The sequence below is a fragment of the Balaenoptera ricei genome, chromosome 12, assembly GCF_028023285.1.
Source record: "Balaenoptera ricei isolate mBalRic1 chromosome 12, mBalRic1.hap2, whole genome shotgun sequence".
NCBI classification, from domain to species: domain Eukaryota; kingdom Metazoa; phylum Chordata; class Mammalia; order Artiodactyla; family Balaenopteridae; genus Balaenoptera; species Balaenoptera ricei.
Genome location: NC_082650.1, coordinates 71,330,943 through 71,350,791, shown reverse-complemented (window position 1 = coordinate 71,350,791; position 19,849 = coordinate 71,330,943). Strand labels below are relative to the sequence as shown.

Below are 19,849 nucleotides of genomic sequence, written 5' to 3'. Positions count from 1 at the left end.
TTTTTTTCTTTTAAGGTATCATTATGAATTCACAGATTTGAACATATTTTATGTATCTCAGTCTATTGTAGTTATCATCCTTGATAATAGTCAACATTTCCATATTTGGACAGTAGGAGATGCTCCAAGTTGGCTCCTGAGTTCTTTTCACACAACCGCAAATGTCTGATAGCTTTCTTGCTCTCCTACTATATAGCAAGATGCAGAAGGCTCATCTCGTACATTTCTTGCCTCAGCTCCGTAATCAGTCATTTCTCCAATGAGCCCTGTTTTCTTTTAATGGTAAATGGTAGAGACTACAATCTGGGCCATAGGGGTAGGATTCACAGGTTTTCATGCACATGAATTCATACTTTCAGTTTCTGTATTTCCTTTTACAGGGGTTCCCATTTTACTCAGAGCAAAATTCTTTCAATGACCCATGAGACCCGACATGATCTGCGTGCCGTGTTTCTTCTCTTTAACATACATGCACCTGTCTTTGGGCAACTGTCCTGGGAATGTGCCCTTTGCTCAGATATGTCCATAGCTCAATCCCTCACTCTCGTATTTGCTTAATCTCACCTTCTCGTTGAAGCCTATCCTGTCAACTCTATTTAAAAATCACAACACTATTTACCTCCCTCCCCAAATCCACTCCCAATGTCCTGTGTTCTATTTTCTTTTTCATGTCGCTTCTCATTCTCTCACATACTTTATAATTTATCCTTCTTTTCCTCCTCTTAAAATGTAAGCTCCACAAGGGCAGGGATTTTGTTCATTTGGTTCACAGCTGTATCTTCAGTGCTTAGGACAGTACCTGCACATGGTAACTATTCAGGACCTATTTGTTCAATGAACAAATGAGTGAAACCTTAGGATATTTCTGAATCACCCCACACCTAACCTCTCAGTGTGCCTTGATCTTCAAAGGAACAGATTGAATATAAAGCAAACAAAACTTGGGATTTCCCTGGCAGTCCAGTGGTTAAGACTCCGTCCACGCTTCCACTGCAGGGGTTGGGGGGGGGGGTTCGATCCATGGTTGGGGAACTGAGATCCTGTGTGCCAATTAAAAATTTAAAAAAAGCAAACAAAACTCATCAAGAAACTGAGCTTTATTCAGATATGTGGAAACAGGTCCATGAATTTCAAAACTATCTTGACATTTCTGGGTGTGTGGTCAGACTCTGAGCAATGTTTCTGCATTCATTTCTGAAGCAGAAATGTAATTTAAACTGCGAGTCTACATCAGTGATGAAAATAAAAAATCAGAATTGAGATGTACCCCCAAAGAATACACCTTACTGTTGCCCCAGAGAAGTTTAGTCTGCTTAAGGCCTATGTCGCACTAATGTAATTAAATTGATCAACCATTAGTAACAGGCCCCAAACTGTACTTTTGTATAAAAATAGTTGATTAAAGTTATTTGGTTTGTACGATCTTTCCCATTCCCATAGATTAATGAATTCTGAGGAAATTTAAATTTTTGCAGGAAAAATATTGGGGCACCACACTATCAGTGGATTGAGCACTGGACTGAGAGAGGGATAGAAGGTGTTGGTTGTCAACTTGGTCATTTACTAGCTGGGTTACCTTGGGCAAGTCAAGAATCTGAATTTAGACTTAAAGCGGTCTTTGAAGTTGACTAGGGCCAGCCTCCTTCCTCCAGCTCACACTGATAGGAGACTGTGATAAGGAGACAGTACATTCTGTTATTGGAAAGTTCATTTTTAGGTTGCAGTTTGCCTCTTTTTATTTATTTCATTGATCTCCTTTGTGTCTTCCAAAGAAACACTTCAGTTAACTACTCCTCTGGGGAAGGTATTTAGTGGGATAAGAACACCATCTCTTGATTTAGACTGCCAGATTTTCAATTTAATTCCCTCACTTCCTATGTGACCTTCATTAGGTTACTTTTCTTTTTTTTTTAAATTTCAGCTGCTAATCTTTTTTTTTTTTTAGTGTGGCCGTTATATTAACATTTTTTTCTAAATTAATAGTAATCTTTACTTATTTATTTTTTATATATTTATTTTTGGCTGTGTTGGGTCCTCGTCTCTGTGCGAGGACTCTCTCCAGTTGCAGGAAGTGGGGGCCACTCCTCATCGCGGTGCGCGGGCCTCTTCACCATCGCAGCCTCTCCCGCTGCAGAGCAGAGGCTCCAGACGCGCAGGCTCAGCAGTTGTGGCTCACGGGCCTAGTTGCTCCGCGGCATGTGGGATCTTCCCAGACCAGGGCTCGAACCCATGCCCCCTGCATTAGCAGGCAGATTCTCAACCACTGCGCCACCAGGGAAGCCCATTAGGTTACTTTTCTAAGTTTGTTTCCTCATCTGTAAAATTGGCCTAATCATAGTACCTACCAGATGGGATTATTATTAATATTACTATTATTCCACATGAAGTACTTTCAAATACCTAAAAATAGTCATCATGCCTTCCCTTGATTTTCACTTCTTCAGGTTAAGTATTTCCAAGTCCTTAGAATATTCTCTAGAATGACATGGTTTCCAGAACGCTTGTCTTCACCCTTAGGTTGCCCCCTAGTTTGTCACTGTTCTTCTTAAATGTGGCACCCAAACTAAAAAGTCTATATTATAGTGTGCAAAATACAGATGATGACGAAATCATTCCTTACAGTGATCTAGACCTTAAGCAGCCTATATATATATTTTTTTAAATTAATTAATTAATTAATTTATTTTTGGCTGTGTTGGGTCTTCGTTTCTGTGAGGGCTTTCTCTAGTTGTGGCAAGCGGGGGCCACTCTTCATCGCGGTGCGTGGGCCTCTCACTATCGTGGCCTCTCTTGTTGCAGAGCACAGGCTCCAGACGTGCAAGCAGCCTATATTTTAAGTCTCTCAGTTCACTCATATATAAATTGTGTAAATACTAATAATGCCTACTCCCTGAGTTACTGTAGGAGAAACCAAGATGATGTATGTTAAAGTACTGTGGAAAATAAAAGGAACCATAGAAGTGTCAGCCATTATTTTATACCGAGTATTTTTCATTAAACAGTGAAATCATGATAGGTATGACCTATCAGTTACCAAAGGTGTTAAGTTAAAAATTTTTTGCAATCTTAATGTTCATATAGAACAAGGAAATTTTACACTGTGAAATATCTAGTAAGCCTAAATCATTTTTTGCTATATGAGGTAATTATAAAAGAACTAATTTCATTTATGTTAAAAAGTTTTTCCTGTGAACCATAAGACTTCAGATAAGATTCACTTTATAAGATAGTTTAATTTCTATTTCTAATTTTTTTTTTTTTTTTTTGGCCACGCTGTGCAGCATGCGGGATCTTAGTTCCCCGACCAGGGATTGAACCTGTGCCCGCTACAGTGGAAGCAAGGAGTACTAACCACTGGACTGCCAGGGAATTCCCTCTAGTTTCTTTACTGAGATTTTTTTTACTGAAAACTTACCTATTTCTTAAATAACTGATCTTGATGTTGAAACAGGTTGTAAAGCTTTGTGAGTGGCAGCTGTTTGTTATTATTCAATAAGAAAGTGCATTTAAAGAAAAAAAAAAGGAAGTGCATTGTCAATCCAGTTTCAATGTAATACGTAAAAACCTAAAGGGAAAATGTATAAAACCAGAGACATTACATTGCATGGACTTTTTTCATAGTTATTACTCATAAATCTTTAGCCAAATATAAAGTCCCCCAATTATAGCAGTGGCCATTTATCCTTCGCTTCTGTCTTAGTCTATTAGAGCTGCCATAACAAAATACCACAGACTGAATGGCTTAAACAATAGAAATTAATTTTCTCATAGCTCTGGAGGCTGGAAAGTCCAAGATCAAGGTGCCGGCAAGGTAGGTTTTATTCTGAGGTCTCGTTTGGGCTTGTAGGCAGCCACCACCACACTGTATCCTCACATGACCTCTTTCTTGTGGGTGCACATGGAGGGGGAGAGAGAGTGAGCTCTCTGGTGTTTCTTCTTACAAGGACACTCATCCTATTGGACCAGGGCCCTACCCTTATGACATCATTTAACCTTAATTACTTCCCCTGAGGCTCCATCTCCAAATATTGCCACACTGGGGTTAGGGCTTCAACATATGAATTTTGGGAGGACACAAATACTGAGTCCATCACAAGTTTTCAACTTTTCTCATTTCTTTTATTTTTTGGAGAACTTAGATCATACCATCATTGCCCACCTTAAATATACATACTGAATTCCATTTAATTAGACAAATTTGTAATGGGAGTCATTACATTGTATACTAGGCACAGAGTTTAAGAAGTGAAAGGGAAGTTTCTCCTTGAAAAGAACACACTATAGGGCCAGAGAGATAAACACTAATTAGAAATACAACTGCTATGGGTCATTTTATAGTATAACTGGAGAGGATCTTATTTTACCTCATTTTCATCATCTTTCTATAGTACATCTGATCTTTGTTATTACCTGGGACAGTTTTCTAGCAGTCTAATTTTTTTCCCCTAATCAACCTGGATCTCAAGGTCAATTTTAACAACACTTTCATCTACACCCTTGATTGGCCCATCATGGCTCTGCTCCTCCTGTCCAGGTGTCTGATGAAAACCCTTATCACTTCGTAAATTCCTCGTCTTGTTCTCTCCGGAAGACCACTTTGCAAAGTTGTCCTTGGATATTAACTCCTTCAATTTTATGCTGACCAATGCTCTGCATTAAATACAAGGCAACTTCCAGCCTCATTACCCCAAGCAACTATTTGCTTAGCTTCTCACCCTTGTTTTCTGGAACTCCTTGATTTTCTATCTAGTTTGTTTCAGATGTGGCAGTTGAACTTCACAACAGATTTCTGCTTCCCAGTTTTTGTTTGTTGATGCAAAATCATCTTTAGGATTTGAACTAAACCTGGAATGTCTTACTCCTGGAATGTCCCAGGACTCAACTCTTGGACCACTTCTCCATTTGTATTCACTCCCTTGGTGATCTCACCTTATGGCTTTAAATATACCATCCACATGCTGATGACTCCCAATTTTATTTCTCCAGCTCAGATCTCGCCCCGTATCTCATTTGGATATCAAATGCCATCTCAAACTTACCATGTTCAAAATCAAGCCTCTGCAAAAAGGTGCTTTTGGGAGAGATGGATTTAACCACTATCTTGATTGCAGTAATGGTTTCATGGGTGCATACTTACACTCATCAAACTATACACTTTAAAAATGAACCATTTATTGTTCTTTAACTGTATTCAGTAGTTAGGAGGCAAGGGCACATCCAGTTTCCTGACCTCAGTAATGCACTGTATTTATAAATATTATTTTCTTCAAATGATGAATTCTATTTGTATTCTGAAATGCTTTTTGCATTGTTAATACTCCTTTGAAGGGAACTAGAATCAACTGAGTAAGCATAACTAATGTAAAGTTCCCAAGTACGTTGGATTATACTGTACTCCATGTGGGATTCTGCGAGATTAAATCTATTTCCTGTTATAACTCAGCTGCATGGTATGCCAGGACCTCAGAGATGGACTGACTAGTGGTCAGGGGGGAAGAGGCCAAGACTTGTGAGAATGAGACTGAGTGGTTCTCATATTGGAAAGACCCCCCACCTCAAAATAGTCCATAAGATTTTCAAAGCTTTTCAAAGCTTCATGGCACACTTATATTTTGACCTGATTTCTGTACATACCCCAAAATGTAGAATCAGTGAGGTGGAACAATGCCGGAGGCAGTGGCAATATTCATGAGGTAATTATAAATACTATGCTTTAAATACTATTTGGATCTGGAACCAAGCTTTTGGGAGGAAATATGGGAAGGAGGGTCCCACCCCCAGGGAGGAGGAATTGACAAAAGATAAGCAGACTATCCTAGTAGGCTGGGATTCAAAGGCTCTAAATTTAATGGGTGAACTGGTTTAAAAATCATGAAACAGCCAAAAGCTTTCACACAGGCTGGGCAAACAGCAAGGATTATGAAGTGTATAATCAGTTCAGAGGGCACTTGATTGGGAAGCCAAGTGCGGTGGATATTGGATTTCTAGTAATAGAACTAATTTTAGAAAACACCAAAAGGTAGGATTGAGCCTACTGTATTTTAAGATAACCTGGAGGCATGGTGTTAAGCAGAGAAAATATTGGCTCACATCACACACATGTAAGACTCTGTTCTTTCAATCTGAAACCAGCCCTAACCAAGGAGATCCTGGTCTATTTCAGTCCTATTCATTTAGGTCTTTAGGCTTTTGATTTTTAATCTACGCTGCCTCTCTAAGTTGCAGGTATGTTCTGGAAGGTAAATCCCTTACCCAGATAACAGCTTAAGGTCCCTGGTCTTAGCTAGTAGTTAGTTGCCTATTACCCAGCTAAGTCAGCATTCACAAATCAGAAGGCCAGTAGAGTGTAACAAGACCTCTGCTGTGCGAAAGAAAAATGCTACTAAGTCAATCGGTAATTTAAAAGGAAGCTGCTATGTTGAGCTAAGTTCCACTAAAATTGTACCTTTTTGGACCCAACTCTCATCTCTTGTCAATTGTGTACCCTGCAAAATCAGTAGGGCTCAATAAGTGACTATGTCTCTTCCTGCTGAAAACATGTCAAGTTTCAGGGAATTTGAATGATAGCTTTTTTTAGTTCTCTGTTGCTCAAGAAGCTTGGGGTACTGTAGCATTTCAGTCTTATTCTCTACCTTATTTGTCCCACATCTATCCATCCAACTGATGCCTAAATTCTCAATTTACCACCCTCAGCATACCATCTTTGGTTGGTGTCTCCTACGCCTAAATTTATCACTTGTTCAATCTCCTCAGTTCTTTGCATCCCTGTATCTTGCCTTCTTTCTTGGTACCTTGTACAACTATTGATGTGACAGAGGACATAGTAAATGTTTTACCCTTGACCTCCCTGGCAGAACCTAGTATAGTGCAATGAAGTATACATACATTATTTGGATTTTATCAACTAAGGAAATATGATACTTTATAAGACTGACTGGGAGGGAAAGGAGCAAAACCAGAAGGAACTGAGGGAAAAGAGGTCAAAGGGCTCTAAAGCCAAGTTTTATTCATTTCATGCCTTGTTTTGAAGGGACTGATGTTTGCCAACTCTGACAAAAGGGCAGTTTTCTCTGCAAGTTTTGTGTAGATCCCAATTGGTCTTTAATCATTCACTGTTCGTTTAACATTTACTGACAACCAAGTGCCAGGTAGTTAAGGTATCTAGGTACTTAAGATGTCAGTGTGTGAAACAGATCTTATCGAGCATGTTGTAAAAGTTCCAACCAAATAAAGCGGGGTAAGGGAGATCAGTGATCAAGGGTGCAGATTGCAGTGCCAATGTTTCCTCATTTCCAAATACACATAAGTGCAATAAAGAACAATGTAACACAATGCTGTACACGGAGGTGGTTTACGACTGCAAGAAACATTTTCAGAGCCCCATTTTTGTACACTGTCTTAATACTTGGGCCAAATTCACTATGTGCCTGACCACTACAGGCTTATCAGTCTCATGAACCTGACTGAGCTGCATGGACCCCAAATTGAATTCTCACTGAGGCAGGTGAACATTTTAAGAAAGAGTTCATTATAAGGTGACAAGAACATTGGCACTCTGACTTTGACATTTAAATATGGGCTTGGGAACAATTTATTCATGCAGCTATTTAGGGAAAATGATTATGCATGGAGCCCAACCACCTTGGTTAGATCAGATGCTATTACTGTTTACACTAATCCATTCTGTACAATGTTTGACCACTTTTAACCCAGATTTTATCAATGACCTTCCCTCATGACTCCTGATTGTTATGCTGTGCTCTCTTCCTTAATTTTCAGCATTACTCCTCCCCATTTTTAGCATAAATACCCTTTCATATTACTATTACAGTAGGACTAAATATTCCACAATTCAGCTAGTATACTGATCGTTTTGATGCCTGGCTTTCCCTCCCCTTGCCCCAGTCATAGGTCCTCTCTGCTTTCACCTCCATTAATTCAGTAATACTTAGTACCCTGCACAAAGCCAAGGTTTTCCATATCCCCTTGTGATCCTTATGATTGCCAAACCAAGTCTTCTCCCCCTACTAAGGATTTTCCCACAATAGTATAAACTTTCACTTGGCTGTATTTACAATTATACATTTTAAATTCAGACAGGTGACCAAAGGCTAAACATTCACTCAAAATTATTTAATTACAAGTCTGGATAACTGAAAAAGAATTTTCCATTAAAAACAGTTTCAGAGCTAGAAAGTATCAATAATATACTGGCTAACAGGTTACGACTCTAGGGCAGTGACATGATTAAACAGAAATGGCTTGAATCTTATGGATGCATTAATCTAGATTCGATGTTGGCTCAGAAATCTATTTACAAATGCAATTTCAAAATTAAAGAAAATAATCTGTCTTGAGTTTTGTTTTCTTTCCGTGTCCATAAAAGCAAGAGCTTTTCCTGATCACCAGTTTTTCATACAACAGACAAGTAAATCTCGTGGCACTAGCCCTAGAAAAGGAAGAACATTTGAGATTTACAAGACTATCAACATCTCAAGAACTTATTTAAAGGAATTTTCAAAAATACTGTCGTCCTTATATTGGTCTATCTCAGAAGCCAGATCCGTATAAGATTTTTTCAACAGAAATTCAGGTTCGGGATAGGATCATCATAGATAAGACCAAGGACACAAGATTGACTGATTGTTAAGCAAAATATCTCTACTCACAGACATGTTTACACCTTAGGAACTTCATGGCAAACTGGCCTTTCAATAGGCAGACAGCGACCCCTGTCACTGTTGGCAGAGAAAAAAAACACTAGTGTGAAGTAACAGTTTTTCCCCTATAAGAGGCATAAGCTAACAGAAAACTCAGTTACAAAATCCAGGCAACAAAATTTTGTTATCTCATAACTGCATATTGGTCTTATCTCAGAAGCCGAATCCGTACATGCTTTTCTTCAGGTAATCCGCTTCGGGATAGCTTTCCTCATTGATCAGACCAAACTCCATTAAGCTCTATCACACTGACACTTACCATAAACCAGAGCAGCATTAAAAGGCAAGTACTACGGAATGCTATAGTAGATGTTGTAAGCCACATAACTTACTTTCAAATGAAGCTGTTCATCATCAATCGGTGACGGTCATAGCTTCATTAGTATTCATCGACCTGCAGGATGCTCCTTCGAGGACAAAAAATTTCTCATTTACTCTACATGTGGACTAAACACATGCAGACTCAAAGTATTAATAGGAGTCCAATACACACCTGGTAAGATTGTCAGGTTTTAACCAAGTCATTTTCCAGCAAACCTTCTCTCATACGTTTTGGAACTTTCCTTTGTATCTAAAAAAAAAAGAAGCTTAATTTCAAATGATGCTCCATCACCGTTTCTGTAAATCAACAGGTTTACTCCTTCGGTTTAAAAACTAAGCCCCCAACAACCCTTACCTCAGCCTCTCCACATAACAGCTCCGTTGCACCGAAAGCCATTGTTCTTGCGGGGAATCTATTTAAAATTAAGCATTCTCACAGAATGTCATAGTTCAAGGTTTTCAGCACTAAACTCCTCCCCTTCAATAATCCTATTTGCACACAGCGCCACCTGGGCACAATACAACTCAGTCTCACGCCGAGTCAGGAGCTGCCCGTTTTGAAATAACTGTTGATCTGGCCAAGGGAGAAAAACACCCTATCAGAGGCCTCTTGCTCTTAACGTTAAGGGTAACCCCCCGCCCCCAAATCCCAGGAATGTTGTCTTCTGCTGGCCGCCTCCCAGGCTCAGTCAGCGGCTGCCCGGGCGTAACAACCAGGCCGCGCGCATCGCCGCGGCCTCCAGCGGCCGCCTCCGCACGCCTAAGCTCGAAGCCGGCCGCCACCACGACTCGGGACACGTGGTGGCCCGGCGGCGTGTTCCCCACGTCCAAGTTTTCATCACCGCACTCTAACCTCCAATTTCTGTAATCGTTTCACCGTACTGCAGCCCCCAACCTAAGCTGCGCCGCCCGAGGTCGCTCGGACAACCGCCCACAACTCCCGGTTACCTAGCACCACACGTCTGCTCCCAAGTCCTGACGTAAAAGACCGAGCGGTGTCGCCAGCAGTTCCCTATATAGTCTCTCCCGAGCCGGAACGAGGCCGCTCCTCCCTCTCGCATCTATTGGACGCTGTAGAGTAAGGGGGCGTGGCCGGCTCCTGACGGGAGGCGCGAGAGCGCCAGGCGGCTCTTTTCTTTCGGGGGCTCGTTCCGGGGCGTGGTGCGCGCACTGTCGCTCCGCGGCGCGCACGCCCAGCCCGGGGCGCGCGCCCGCTGGCTCGCCGCTGTCCGTCGCTTCCGAGTCTGGCTCTACGTGGCGCGGGAGTGGCGCCAGAATTTAAACGAACGGCCGCCTTTGCAGGCGAGGCTACCACCTACCCTGAGCCAAGTCTGCCCGCGACGGCTGGGGCAGCTCGGGGCCGGCAGTGGACTTGAGTGTAGCAGTGGACTTGAGTGTAGGGCGGCCTCACCCGGTGACCCGCTCGAGAAGTCGGGCTGGCTGGTTGGCTGGCGCCTGCGGGAGTTGACGCCGGGCGGCCCCTGCACGCCCGGAAAGAGAAATTGGCGGGCAGAAGTGCTCGGGTGAAAAAAGTCTGTGAAAGCACCGTGTTTCTCCTCCGGTCCACAGCGAGAATGCCGCGCGTCTCGGGAGAGCCGGCCCGCCGCTCGGCACGCGGCCCAGCTGCGCTCCGCGGGACCCGCCCCACCCACACGCCGCCGGGCGCAGGGCGCTGCTGTTACGCTGATCCGCCCAGAGAGTTCTCCCCGAGACGGGAGACCCGAGAGGTAAATCCACTTCCTTGGTAGAGAACACCGAGGCCTGAAGTAGCTAAGTAATTTTCCTAAATTCACACAACCAAAAAAAAAAAAAAAGGCTTTGCTATTTAAAATTTTTTTTGTACTAAATTCATTATAATGCATGCAGGAGAAAGATTAATTTGAGAAATTTCCCAGAATGCTTTATCCAAACGACACTTCAATTCAGTAGCAACGATTGCATTAATTAGTAAGTAGGCGTAAATATACGTACGTATATTGCACACACGGGAGCACGCGACATTAGAACATTTTGGCATTTGAAAATTCAGGTCTTCATAGCACTTAACAACTAGTTATTATGTACGTGTGCGTTTATTGTCCTCCGCCGGTGCACCGCTCTTTATTTTTCTGCCTTAGAACAGTGCCTGGCATAAAGCAGGTGGTCAGTAACTACTAGTTGAATAAGCGAATAACAGGAACCTAAGCGATGAAGTGTTTACTTGGCTGGGCGTTATGTAGATTTGAAAATAACCATTTTGTAACGCACAGTGTAAATTTGAATATTCATCATATTAAAAAAACTAAAACAGTACAAAAGGATATAAAAAGCAAAGTAAAAGTTCCTTTTCATGTCTCTGGGAATCTTCTCTCTGCTATTAACAGTAACCGATATTAACAGTTTTTGAAACTTTCTATGCACATATATGTACGTATTTTTTCACATGCAAATAGGATCTGTGTCCTTTTCTGCAACTTGCTTTGCCCCCTGGTAAATATCATAGACATCTTTCTGTATCAGTACATAGAGATGACCTTCTTGTTTATAGCCTGCATAGTATTCAGTTGGATGTGTCATAGTTTCATAACTTTCCAGCTTTTCACTATTTCAAATAGTGCCGAAGTGAATTATAGGTATATCATAGTGAGTTTGTGAGAAGATCTGCAAGATCGATTTCTAGAAGTGAGGCAACGGTTATGTGCGCTTAGATTTGTGATAGATATTACTTAATTGTTCCCAGCTTCCTCCCATTCCCATAAAATGGTTGTGTTGTGATTGTATTTTGAAGTGTGTTTTGCTAATTGAGAAACATGTATGACTGTTATGGGATGGCCATTGTCACACAATTGAAACCGAAAACTATTACTCCCTTTGTTCTCTTTGAATCACTGTTTGCTGTGCTGAAGACCCTTAAAATCATCTGGTCAAAAGCAGTATAAAACAATGATTCTCTACCCTGACTTATCAATTGAATTACTTGGAGAGATAAAAAGTATCAGATTTCTGGTTCCTAACCTGGAGCTACTAAAGCAGAATATCCAAAAGTGGGACCCAGGATGCATTTTAAACAAGCATCTGGGACAGTGCTAACAGGAATATAACATAAACCACAAATGTGAGTCACATATGTAATTTTGAATATGCTAGTAGCCACTTTTAATTTAAAATAGTAAATAGCATCAGATGAAATTAATTCCAGTACATTTTATTTAACCCAATAGAGCCAAAATATTTTCATTTCAATATATGATCAGCATAAGTTATGTACTCAGTCCTTAAAATCCATTGTATATTTTACACTCACAGCACATCTCAATTTGACTGCCCATATTTCAAGTGCTTCATTGCCACATGGCTAGTGGCTGTTGTATTGGACAGCCCAGGTCTAGGGTGATTCATATACATATATAAGTTTGAGAACCGCTGTATTAGGGTAAGTGCAGTACTGCACATCTGATATATATTCCAGTCTTAAAAAAAAAAAAAAAAGACTCCCATTTTCCTTTTAACTCATAAACGGATAACTCTAACAAATGCAGTGCAAAATGAAATGAATTTAGAGCCTGATTAGTGACAACACTGCCCTCCAGTGAATGTGGCTGATGACTGTAAAGTCAGTACATAATTCATTCAAGACTTTTATCTCTTCAAGGAACAGAAAAACATACTGAGGGATGAAGCCAACAGTTATTGCTCCCACACCTAAAGCAGACAAGCGAAATGCTACCAAATATTTCAAGTGAGTTAAGAAAGACCATATAAAGATCAGAACTGAAATTAAAAGTATCCTTGAAGAATTTAGCATACTGAAAACAACTCATATTCTGTTGCAAACTTTCAGATAAGATCATCATTTTAATCATTTTTTTTGGAAGAAATGTTCACTGAGCCCCTGGTGCATGCATTGTGCTTCAGGGAAGGTTAATGTGAATACACAAAAGTCCTTGCCCTTCCCGAAAGAGTTTATACTTTAGTAAGAAGTAACCACCCAATTTTAGACACCTGTGCTTTATTTTTTTTCTTGTGTTTTAATTTTTGCTGGAATATAGTTAATTTACAATGTGTTAGTTTCAGGTGTACAGCACAGTGACTCAGTTATACATATATGCATATACATATACATATATACTCTTTTTTATATTCTATTCTCATATAGGTCATTACAGAGTATTGAGAAGAGTTCCCTGTGCTATACAGTAGGTCCTTATTAATTATCTATTTCATATATAGTAGTGTAGACACCTCTGCTTTAAAAATTAGACATTCATTAAAGACTTTTAGGTAAGATTATAGTGTGAACCAAATAGTGTTTTAGGAAGAGTTTGGAGAGAAAAAGCAGTGTTTAGAAATTTAGTGCAATCATTTAGATGAGATATTGTGAGGGACACCACTATAATTTTGGCCATGGAGATGGAAGGCAGGGAAGAGAACAAAGTATGGTGAGAACTTATGTGCTATTAGGTTCTTGTATGCATTGGATCATGTAATCTTCAAAACAATCCTGTTGTTTACTTTAAAGATGAGGAAAATGAGGCATAGAGATCTCGGTTAACTAACTTCCCAAGTCCTTCTGACCCTAGATTCATAATCCTGTCCCCAGAACATGCTGTGGCTGTGTTGAAGGAAGAGATGGTAGGATGTGATGATCTGTGGGGGAAGAGGAAGTGGAGTGGAGCCTAGGCAGGCAAGAGAATGGCAGCTCCACTGACAGGAAGAGGCAAGTCAGGAATGACTGATTTGGGAGCAGGAAAAAGAAGATTCAGTTTTGGTTGTGGTAGATTTTGAGGGGAACATTTGGTTACATTTGTCCAGTGGACCATCAGAAATGTAGAACTGAAGCCCAAGAGAAGAGTTGGGGCTGGAGAAGGACCATTTGGCAAACTAATGAAGATGATGAGTGAAGTCATGTGCACAACTGAGTGTGGGGAGAAAAGAAAAAAGGGCCAGCAGCAGTTGCCTAAAATCAGTACCGTAGTGTGTGCAGGTATCCTGCAGTAGATAGCATTTGAACACATAGTCAATACACTTAAAGAGCTGGTTAGGTAATGAATGTATGAGAAAAAAGTTCACATTTACAGCTTTTGGTTAAATCATGGGAAACATATGTATGCTAAGTTAGGTAATGTAAACATAATTAACTTATTCCAAAGTGGGAAAAAAGTCAGCTTTCAGAAATAAGAATTATCTGATAAGGGATAATATCCAAAAAATATAAAGAACTCACACAACTCAGTAGCAAAAACCCCAAAAAATCCAATTGAAAAATGGACAGAGGATCTGAATAGACAGATTTTTCCAAAGAAGACATACAGATGGCCAACAGGTATTGAGTTGACCAAAAAGTTCAGTTTTTTCCGTAAGATGGCTCTAGCAACACTTAGTTATCTTTAACTTCATTCGAAACAATTTTATTAGATTGTGTTGTGACAGCTGTCATATCAGCGTGCATTTAAAAAAGCTTATCAAAATTAGTGAATTTTTGTGTAGCCATTTTAATATTGAAGATGGAAGAAAAGCTACATTTTTGGCATATTACGCTCTATTGTTTCAAGAAAGGTAGAAACGCAACTGAAATGCAAAAAAAGATTTGTGCTGTGTTTGGAGAAGGTGCTGTGACTGATCGAATGTGTCAAAAGTGATTTGTGAAGTTTTGTGCTGGAGATTTGCTGGACGATGCTCCATGGTCTGGGAGACCAGTTGAAGTTGATAGCAATCAAATCAAGACATTAATTGAGAACAATCAACGTTACACCACTCGGGAGATAGCCGACATACTCAAAATATCCAAATCAAGTGTTGAAAGTCATTTGCACCAGCTTGGTTATGTTAATCACTTTGATGTTTGGGTTCCACGTTAAGCGAAAAAAACCTTCTTGACCATATTTCCACATGTGATTCTCTACTTACACGTAACGAAAACATTCCGTTTTTAAAACAAATTGTGATGGGTGATGAAAAGTAGGTACTGTACAACAATATGGAACGGAAGAGATTGTGGAGCAAGCGAAATGAGCCACCATCAACCACACCAAAGGCTGGTCTTCATCCAAAGAAGGTGATGTTGTGTGTATGGTGGGATTGGAAGGGAGTCCTCTATTATGAGCTCCTTCCAGAAAACCAAACGATTAATTCCAACAAGTAGTGTTTCCAATTAGACCAACTGAAAGCAGCACTTGACGAAAAGCGTCTGGAATTAGTCAGCAGAAAACGCATAATCTTCCATCAGGATAACACAAGACTGCATGTTTCTTTGATGACCAGGCAAAAACTGTTACAGTTTGGGAAGTTCTGATTCATCCGCCATATTCACCAGACATTGCACCTTTGGATTTCCATTTATTACAGTCTTTGCAAAATTCTCTTAATGGAAAAAATTTCAATTGCCTGGAAGACTGTAAAAGGTACCTAGAACAGTTCTTTGCTTGAAAAGATAAAAAGTTTTGGGAAGATGGAATTATGAAGTTGCCTGAAAAATGGCAGAAGGTAATGGAAAAAAACGGTGAATATGTTGTTCAATAAAGATCTTGGTGAAAATGAAAAATGTGTCTTTTATTGTTACTTAAAAACTGAAGGGACTTTTTGGCCAACCCAATACATGAAAAGATGCTCAACATCACTAATCATCAGGGAAATGCAAATCAAAACCACAGTGAGAAATCACCTCACACCTGTTAGAATGGCTGTTCTCAAAAAGGCAAGAGATAAAAAATGCTAGTGTAAGGTGGAGAAAAGGGAACCTTTGTGCTCTGTTGGTGGGAAGGTAAATTGGTACAGCCACTATGGAAAACAGTATGGAGGTTCCTCAAAAAATTAAAAATAGAACTACCGTATGATCCACCAATTCGACTTCTGGATGTTTATCTGAAGAAAATGAAAACAGTAACTCAAAAGATATGTGCATCCCCATATTCATATCAACATTATTTACAATAACTAAGACATGGAAGCAACCTAAGTGTCCATCAGTGGATGAATAGATAAAGAAAATGTGGTATATATATACACGATGGAATATTATTCAGCCATCAAAAAGAATGAAATCTTATAATTTGTGACAACCTGAATGGACCTTGAGGGCATTATGCTAAGTGAAATAAGTCAGACAGAAGAAGACTAATACTGTATGATCTCACTTATATGTGGAATCTAAAAAGAAAAAAAGAAAAGAGAAGAAAAAAAATCCAAGGTCAAAAAGACACAGAGACCAGATTGGTGGTTGCCAGAGGTGGGGCGTAGAGGGTGGGTGAAAAGGATGAAGGGGGTCAAAAGATAAAAATTTCCAGTTATAGGGGCTTCCCTGGTGGCGCAGTGGTTGAGACTCTGCCTGCCAATGCAGGGGACACGGGTTCGAGCCCTGGTCTGGGAAGATCCCACGTGCCGCGGAGCAGCTGGGCCCGTGAGCCACAATTACTGAGCCTGCGCGTCTGGAGCCTGTGCTCCGCAACGAGAGGCCGCGATAGTGAGAGGCCCGTGCACTGCGATGAAGAGTGGCCCCCGCTTGCCGCAACTAGAGAAAGCCCTCGCACAGAGACGAAGACCCAACACAGCCAAAAATAAATAAATAAACAAATACTTAAAAAAAAAATTTTCCAGTTATAAATAAGTAATGGGGATGTCACATACAGCAGGGTGACCATAGTTAATAATACCGTACTGCATATTTGAAAGTTACTAAGAGAGTAAATTTGAAAAGTCTCATCACAAGGAAAACAATTGTGTAACTATGTATGGTGACACGTGTTAGCTAGACTCACTGTGGTGATCATTTTGCAATATAGACAAACATCGAATTTTTATGTTGTACAGCTGAAATTAATACAATGTTGTATGTCAATTATACCTCAAGAAAAAAATTTAAAAATACGAGAATTAAAGAATCTTATCTCTTAATGTTCATTTTTCCAGTGTCTAAAACTGAACTGTCAGTGTACTCTAGGTTTCGTTGCAGGACAGACAACTGTAAATTGAAGAAAATCTTGTGAATACTTCATGAAATAGTAGAGTTTAACTTAAGCACGTGAAATAGTAAAGTTAAAGAGCTACATCAGGGGGAAAAAAATCACATATATCTGGAAAAGTCAAGGCGGCAGTTTGACACATGAGCCTGAAGTTCAGAGGAGAGGTTAGGGCTTGAACGTCATTGGCATGAGTAAGGTATTTAAAGCATGACACTGAGTGAGAGCATCCGGGAAAGAGTATAAATAAAGAGGAGAAAGCCCAGGACAGACCCTTGGAGCACTGCAAACTTTGGAGTTTCAGCAGAGAAGGAAGTGCCAACAAAGGAAATGCCTTGGGGGGAAAGCTGGAGAGTGCGATATCTCAGAAAGAAAGTGGGGAGTTTCAGGGAGAGTTAGGTCAATTAGCATGAATGTTGAAAGGTCAAGTAAGATAACAAAAATGACTGTGGGGTTTGGCCACATGAGGATCACCAGTGAACACAGTCTCAAGTGGAATAGGGATGATGGAAGCACAGTTGAAGAGGACTGAGGAGTAAGTGAGGTGAGAAGGCAAAAATGGGTCTGTAGCTGGAGAGGGTTGTAAGAGTGAGGGACTGCTTTTTAAATGAGAGATACTAGAGCATCTTTATATGTTCAAGGGATTGATTTAGTAGAGAGTGGAGATTTATGATGCTGGAAAAAGAGGCAAAAGTTATAGGAGCAAAATCCTTGAGAAGGCAAGAGGAGATCCTTTCCAGAATACAAATGGAGGTCTTTGTATTCTTTGTTAGAACAAGAGATAAGGCAGGTGTAGGGAAAGGCAGTCATGCATAGCCTGTTGACCCTTGCATAACTGCATAAGAGCATGCGTTGGGCCTGGAACGTTTTCTTACATGGAAATAAGTCCTCACAGCCTGTGCTGGGCATGATTTGTACTTTCTTTGTTCTGCTTTAAGCATGTGCATCGTATGACACCCGGCCAGCCCTTCTGCTATAATCTATTCCTGGTGGGGAGAGAAGGGGGTCCTTCACAAGCACAGGAGGGGTATGTGTAGACCGTCTTCCTGCATCGGCTGTGGGGCAAGATGCACTGGCCATGGGGGAGCCATACTCACTACTGAGGCTGATCTTGCTCTCTCTGTTCTCTGCGTGAGTGAAGTGTTGTTCCATCCAGTGCCTGTGTGAATTGTGTCTTTCTTGGCAACTCTGATACCTGCAAACTCTGCAGCAAGAACACAGCTTGGTGCTGCTGCTTCTGGTGGTAGGCAACAGGTGTCACTTGCTTGACAGTTTGGTGCAGTGAGCAAGGTCACCAAAAAGTATACCATGGCACAAGGTTCATCAGCGCAGCCATCCCAGGGTGGTGCTAGCTCCCTGGGGGGATGACCTCCCTCTAGCTGACTGGGGATAAATGAGATGTTGACAGTCTCCTTGTCAACAAGGATAAACTGGTGTGATAGACAAGGGCAGAATGCAAGAGGTGGGCCCTAAAAATTTTTGGAAAACTAGCCTAGCTTCTGGCCACCTTCACACTCCTGCACCAGCCCCTAACTTCCACATGCGAGGGGTTGCAGATGACACCCAAGGGGAGTCAAAGGCCCCTGTGTAGGAAGCTCCTCCTGATTTGGGTTGTTTATATTTTACCCCAAGTAAAGCTTGTTTTCACTCAACACAAAACAACTCATGGTGTTGCTGAAAATGTAACTGATGAAATGAGGTCCTTTTCTGAGAATGAAATACGAAAACTGAAAGACAGATATGAGCAGAGGCCAGGGGGAGTCTCATGTGACTGGGATGGTGCATGTGGTTGATTAGGGGGCCTGGCAGACTTAAATATCTCAGACTGAGTGATGCAGTCCAGGGAAGCTAATCACTGACCCCTGGCTGCAGTGTGTTTTTGCCCACATGGAACAGGGCAATCAACGGGGCAGAGAAAAAGATAAGCCCATGTTGCTCTTGATCTGGATTGCAAAGAGTATGAGCACGGTATTCCCAACAGTAGGGACTTCCCCAGGACTAGGAGCCCCTGGAAAACCACTCATAAAGCCGTAACTGCATTTCAGGTGAAAGCCGTAGATGCTGCCTTTATGACCCTGACCCTGGGGATGTGGATGATGCAGTGGAGTCCTTCAGGTGACAGGGGGCTCTCCAGTGGAAGGCCCCATTAACCCTACAGTTGTCCCCTAAAATGACTATGGGACAAGAAATAGAAAAGCTCCACTGAAATGTCTTGTTTGGGATGAAAACAATAGAATGATTTCAGTGGTTTCCAACAACTTGGGCTAAACAGATAGAAAACCAACAATGGGAAGCCATGCCCAGAGGCCAAAAGGGGAACTCGAGGGAAGACAGAGGAGGAATGAAGGAGAGAACAGGGTTGACCCACAGCAATATGGCTTCAGTTGTTAAACCTGGATAGACAAAACAAAAATTGATGAGATCCCTACAGAAGACTTCTACCAATGCTATTGGACAGAGAGAGGTCCCTCTAAATTAGAGGTTAAGGCTGTAATCCCATATTCCCATTGTGATAGCTCAGCTGGTACAAAATGACTCAGATACTCTCCACGCGCTCCAAAACAGACAAGACTCCCTGAACCCACTAGCTAAACTGGTGGTGGTAATGGACAACCAAATAGCCTTGATCTGCTGGCAGAACATCATGGCATTTGTGTTATTGCCAACACTTGTGTATATATCAATAATTAAGGAAAGGTAAAAACTGAGCTGGAGAGGATCCATGCTCAGTCAGGATGATTATCAGCTGTATACCTGCAGTCCCCCTAGACTCTTTTCAGAAGACTCTTTAGTTAGCTTACTCCAGGCACTTGGGGTTCTTGATTAGGGACCATCCTTGAGGGAGGTCTGATCACCCTCCTGGGTCTGGTTCTC

General features: G+C 41.1%; 2 long non-coding RNA genes and 2 other non-coding genes across 8 annotated transcripts in view; 1 reads left to right on the top strand and 3 right to left on the bottom strand.

The window, feature by feature from the left end:
• Positions 1-5,824: 5,824 nt before the first annotated feature.
• LOC132376141 (uncharacterized) lies at positions 5,825-10,063 on the bottom strand. Of its 5 annotated transcripts, none has more exons than XR_009506220.1 (6): positions 9,990-10,063; positions 9,397-9,615; positions 9,214-9,291; positions 9,053-9,127; positions 8,670-8,738; positions 5,825-8,449 (listed from the first exon to the last, which is right to left on the bottom strand). It is a non-coding gene; the product is annotated as an uncharacterized LOC132376141 (long non-coding RNA). The 5 variants fall into 5 exon arrangements; XR_009506219.1 differs by having other exon boundaries at positions 9,397-9,454; positions 9,990-10,029; XR_009506218.1 differs by lacking the exon at positions 9,990-10,063 and adding an exon at positions 9,895-9,981.
• On the bottom strand, positions 8,548-8,618 carry LOC132376501 (small nucleolar RNA SNORD50). The gene has a single exon (XR_009506335.1). It is a non-coding gene; the product is annotated as a small nucleolar RNA SNORD50 (small nucleolar RNA).
• Positions 8,871-8,940, bottom strand: LOC132376502 (small nucleolar RNA SNORD50). Its single transcript, XR_009506336.1, has one exon. It is a non-coding gene; the product is annotated as a small nucleolar RNA SNORD50 (small nucleolar RNA).
• Positions 10,064-10,470: 407 nt separating the features above from the next.
• The window catches only part of LOC132376397 (uncharacterized), a 339,237-nt gene continuing 329,858 nt past the window's right edge, over positions 10,471-19,849 (top strand). The window contains exon 1 of the long non-coding RNA XR_009506286.1: positions 10,471-10,768. This is a non-coding gene — a long non-coding RNA (uncharacterized LOC132376397). The remainder of the gene's footprint in view (positions 10,769-19,849) is intronic.